This window comes from Colias croceus, chromosome 28 (genome assembly GCF_905220415.1).
Source record: "Colias croceus chromosome 28, ilColCroc2.1".
NCBI classification, from domain to species: Eukaryota; Metazoa; Arthropoda; class Insecta; order Lepidoptera; family Pieridae; genus Colias; species Colias croceus.
In genome coordinates this window covers 4,505,569-4,511,568 of record NC_059564.1, presented here as the reverse complement: position 1 = coordinate 4,511,568, position 6,000 = coordinate 4,505,569, and the positions used below count along the sequence as shown (strand labels likewise).

Here is a 6,000-nt window from a genome sequence, read left to right as displayed (position 1 = left end):
ATAGAAAATATATAACGGCGCCATATATGGACTCGTATGCAGTGTTTGTTGTATTTTTTCTGTCATATATGGCTTCGTATGCAATTAGAAAAAAGTAACTAATTAATAAAATAAAAACATATTCCGGATTAATTTCACACACACGGTTGCTAAGCCCCAAACTAAACTTAAGCTTGTATCCTGAATGCTTAGTCAACTGATATGCTACATATACTTTACATAAATCCTATCCTACTTATATTATAAATTCGAAAGTTTGTGAGGGTGGATGTATGTGTATGTGTTTGTTTGTTACTGTTTCACGCAAATACTACTGAACCGACTTCTATGAAATTTAGCACACATAATATAGAGGGTAACTTGGACTAACACATAGGATAGGTTTTATCCCGAAAATCCCACGGGAACGGGAACTATGCGGGGTTTTCTTTGAAAACGCGGGCGAGGCCGCGGGCGAAATGTTAGTACTTTATATGGATACCTAAATAACACCCAGAATCACAGCCAACTTATACTTCGTGAAATTGCTTAAAACAATTACGTTTGTCATTATAACATAAAAACACGTTATATTTTTCACATAACGTGAAGGAACGAAATTGGAACAATATAGGCATAGCTGACGGGCGTTCTTCTTCCAAATTCGGTAATGACTAATCCCATCAGACCGTACAGAATCAAAGTGAAAATCTAGAAGTCCTGCAGGAGTTTTTCGTAGCTTTTTTGCGGTAATTGGCGAGTCAGAAATACTGAGGAGACTCCAGAGATGCCGATGTTTCTAAGTTTTTGAGAGACGACCACGTCTTTTGGTAATAAGAGCTTTCCCTGACTTTCGCATTTGCTCTGAAACGGCTAATTAAAAATCATACAGTGGCATATAGCATGAGTCTGTATTTATTGATGATGATATAATATTTACATGCTTAGCATAGTGAGATAAAAGTGTCTAGGATTGATACTGGAACAATCAGTGAAAGTATCCTTGAATGCTGTGCTTGAATGCATACCCAGCCACATATGACATAATATATTTTGGACGGAATGCATACGAAGCCAAATATGACAGATTTGGAAAAGTACAAAAAAACATGATTAAAGCAAAAAAACAACCTAACCAAATGTTTTACCTTATTTTAGAAAGACTAAAGAATGAAGAAATATTTTTTTTCATGGCTTTACTCACCTTTTTGATATTGAAATCTTAATTTGAAAATCACGGTTTTTTCCGCGCACCCAAACCGTCGCACGCGCTAGACTAAATCTATAATATATCTGATGGATAATATTTACACTGTATAAATTAATTACATTCCAATTCTCGATGAAATGCTGTTTAAGATGTAAGGTAGTTTTTTTAGATATTGTTTATAGTTAGCCTATAAAAAATTCATAAACTTCGTCGTCCATATATGGCTCTGTATGCGGTAAGGGGTTAAGATTTAAAACTATTATATTATTACTTAGTTACCTAGTTAGGTAGTATATTTTAGCTAAGCTAATCTAGTAAAATAATTACTTTTCTTATTTGTATAAATTATTATAAGTTTTGACCATACTTTTGTACACACAATAACAATTCTAAACATATATATTATATACCTATGAGAAATACTTGTAGAAATCTGTATTAGGTATTACAAATAGGTACCTATATCTACATTCTACACTTCTACGCTAATAATATCTTAATAGATATATATAAATCTCGTGTCACAATGTTTGTCCTCAATGGACTCCTAAACCACTTAACCGATTGTAATAAACACCATGAGCAGTTCGATCCAACTTGAGAGATAGGATAGTTTAAATCTCAAATCGTTGTAGAGAAAGCGGGCGAAGCCGCGGGCGGTAAGCTAGTTATATTATAGAGGAAAACTTTGTTTGTTTGATTGTTATGAATAGGCTTATATACTACTGGACCGATTTTAAAAATTCTTTCACCATTCGATAGCTAGGTACCTACATTATCCACGTGTAATATAGGCTAGGTTTTATCCAGGAAATCCCACGGGAACGGGAACTGTGCGGGTTTTCCTTTCAAAACGCGGGCGAAGCTGCAGGCGGAATACTTATAGTGATAAATATCAACTTATTAATACTGTAAGTACCTACGTACCTACCTAAATATGTCTGAGTGCCATTTTTAAACAAAATAGGTTAAAATTTGTCTTTGCGCTAGAATCATTAATTCTTTAATTTCTCATAAATAATAGGGGTAAAATAAATCTATTGAAAATCAATAGAGCAAATGTTGTATTAATTTTTAAACAAAATTATTTAAAAATTAAAATCGGCTCCATAGTTCTTGTGATTCAACAAACAAACATAAAATATTAATTTGGATAATGTAACAGACTCGTGAAAGCAAATATAATTAAACTATGTGTTAAACAATTATCATGTTTTTATCAGCATTTAATTAAATTAATTATGGCTTAGTATTTATATTTAATTAGAAATTATTTCAAGTGTAGATTGCTGTGTTATAATTAGTGAGTAATTGTGAATTCTTCTCACGATAAAATCTATTGGGGCTTTGTTGTTTATTAAAGAGGTGTATTTCTATAATTTACTAGCCGCGCCCCGCGGTTTCACCCGCATTGCTCCGCTCCTGTTGGTCTTAGCGTGATGTTATACGATGTCTTCCTCGTTAAATGGGCTAAGTATCTAACACCGAAATACTTTTTCAAATTGGACCAGTAGTTTATGCGTGAAAACCAATCCGTTCCAACCGTTTACAAATTCACCATTAGAAATGCATCTTCACTGAGCAACATAGGCTACCTATATTGCAATTTAAAAAAATTAGAGATCCTTACCAAAAATGCAATAATGTAACCCAAGTTGTAAAAAAATCCTTAGTAAAAATTCTATCATCGTGTGCGCTGCGGAATCTATTCCTTGAAGTACGAGGATAGTTCTTATGAAAAAAAAAACGTAAATATGTAGGTAACACCGGCGTAGCCGGGGCGGACTTCTAGGTAGTATTTGATACTTTTAATCGTAACCATACGATATAAGCCGCGGGCTCCAGCTAGTTATATATGTATATACCTATACAAAAAAGCATCATTTCATTTTAATATCTCTAAACATATCACACGAAACATAATGGATACATTCTAAAATTCTCCAGCCATAGGTAGATATTATAATGTCGTTAAAATGTAGTTTTCGTAATAAAGTTGTTGGTCATGAACACAAGAGTTAATGAAAAATGGTCTGTGGAGCGAAAAATTTGACAGTTTTTCCTTTTTTATATATATATAATATCACTATTCATTATATGAACATTATGGTTATCATCTCTATTATTAATAGCTGCGCCCCACGGTTTCACCCGCATGCCTCCGCTTCTATTGGTCTTAGCGTTATGATATATAGCCTATAGCTTTCCTCGATACATAGGCTATCTAACACCGAAAAAATTTTTCAAATCAGACCAGTAGTTCCTGAGATAAGCGCGTTCAAACAAACAAACTCTTCAGCTTTATAATATTAGTATAGATGCAGTCTTCTCCTAAAACTACAAAGCACAGAAATACTTTATTGTGTACCAAACGATAAAATAGGTAAATATACACATAGCTAGGTACCTATAAACTGATGCAAGAGGCGGTCTTATCACTAATACAGCGATCTATCTCTTCCAGACAACTTTTATTCGGCATCGTCGGTAAAGACGCGCCTGGTGGTAAGTCTGTCACCGCCTATGAACATTTGCTGAGGCACAAAGTTCTTTGCAGCCCTTGCGTCTTTACAAATTATTGATCTGAGGACAAAGAAAGGATTGACGAAGGGAACAGAGGCAAATAACTGGGGAGGGGAAATAAATTTATACAGGTCAAAGAGTATTTTCAGTATACCTAGATCTAATCTAATATACCTATATTATAAAATTTAAAGGCGAAAGTTTGTATGGATGTATGGATGTTTGTTACTCTTTCACGTAAAAACTACTGAACCGATTACAATGAAATTTAGCACACATATAGAGTGTAACTTGGATTAACACATAGGATAGTTTTTATCCCGGAAATCTCACGGGAACGGGAACTATGCGGGTTCCTTTGCAAACGCGGGCGAAGCCGCGGGCGGAAATCTAGTATTTACATATCTGCACATACCTTGATACCTAGGTACATTACTTAGATACATTGCAAGTTAAATAAGGTAGTAAAAATTCACAAGCCAGTACACTAACCCGTTCAAACGCAGCACAGAGAGTAGACAGTGACTAATTAAAAACAACCCCTCGCGAAATTCATCTAATTCTTTTAAGGGTAAGTTTTTTTCTTTGAAATAATTGTTTTGTAGATTTATATAGATCTTACTTTATGGTTCTCATTCTAAAAGTAGGTACTAATTACTGAACCCTCTGAGACTAGGTTTTAATTGTGACTTTGTTCGTATTTTAAAGGTGTATTTTATCAAAATCGATACAGCACTTTAAAGTATTCTTTAATGTTAGGTATATATTATATAATGCAAATTATTAATCAATCCAATATGGAAGAAGAAGTCTCTATTTCCCTGTTTGTTTATGTAAATACTTACCTATATCATATTTAGGTTATCATCGCTAGGTTAGCAAAACAAAAAATATATAAATTTTTTGTTAAATATCACATTTTACTTATTAATAATCAATAGGTATCAAATGAAAACATCTATTTTACCGAAAGCAGTAGGTAAACAGTAAATATTTATCTGAATGTAGAGCTGCAGTAGGTAAAGTTTTCAAAAAATATAAAAATAATTTCAATGCAGGTTAGGTACTGTTTAAAAAATATTAAAATAAAATCTAATAAGTAGATATATATATTATAAAGGCGAAAGTTTGTATGGATGTATGGATGTTTGTTACTCTTTCACGTAAAAACTACTGAACCGATTACAATGAAAAGCACACATATAGAGGGTAACTTGGATTAACACATAGGATAGTTTTTATCCCGGAAATCCCACGGGAACGGGAACTATGCGGGTTTTCCTTTGCAAACGCGGGCGAAGCCGCGGGCGGAAATCTAGTTATCCATAAATTAGTTAGGTATATTTACCTAAATTTATAAGGTAACTTAAATTCTGCTGCCTAACAATATTTTTATCATCTAAGATAGATATTCATTAATTTTTTGAAAATCATTTTTTATTGTTTATTAAAAATAAAATGTACGTAATTATGTATCTATCTATATATTTAGACATAGGTACCTACCTAATAATAAGGTAGATAAATGTTTATAAATTTATTAAAAGCGTAATTGAGAATTTATTTAAAATATAATAAGGTACCTAGGTACCTATATATATCTATTTAAAACATAGGTACCTAAATCTAATAGATTACATATTAAATGTAAAAGAGTTAAAATTAATTTAAACACATTCGATAATAATGCAAATAGAGAAAACTCTACAATACCTATTCATAAAATTTAAATATATACCTCGATAAATATAGTATATTTCTCTTCATATCACAATAAAATGTAATTTAAATTACCTTTTTGTAAATATCTGTCAATAAACTATAATACACAACCTTACGTTTAACATATGTCACCGTAAATTTATTAATAATCACTAATAATTAAGTCGTAAGAAATCATACGTCAATCGGTGAGACGACAACACGGATTCAACATACAGACAATATAATAAACATACCGAAAAATAAAACCAAGCGATATAGGTAAAAAACGGCCACGCCCCCCTCCTTCATAGCCACGCCTAAAGTAGTGGGGATGAGCCTTTATTCGCCAGTTCATATACGCTTTCGCGGATCGCACACGTTTACCCGATAGAATTTAATATAAAACCTCTTTATTCCCACCTCTTGTTCTATATTGCAAACTGTCAAATCTATTTTTTATCTATGCCAGTGAACGTCATAATTGCCGCGCGTTTTGACAGGTGACTTTTTTAATTACCGCCGTAGTGTTGTGTTGTGTGTGTGTGGATTGTGAGGGATACGGTTTTTTTAAGGTACGTTCCGTG

General features: G+C 32.9%; 1 protein-coding gene across 2 annotated transcripts in view; it reads left to right on the top strand.

Annotated features, from left to right (window-relative positions):
- The first annotated feature begins 5,786 nt into the window (after nucleotides 1–5,786).
- Nucleotides 5,787–6,000, top strand: part of LOC123704108 (homeobox protein invected-like) — a 63,569-nt gene continuing 63,355 nt past the window's right edge. For both annotated transcript variants that reach the window (XM_045652396.1, XM_045652395.1), the window contains exon 1: nucleotides 5,787–5,988. The gene's annotated coding sequence lies outside the window, so the exon portion shown is untranslated. The remainder of the gene's footprint in view (nucleotides 5,989–6,000) is intronic.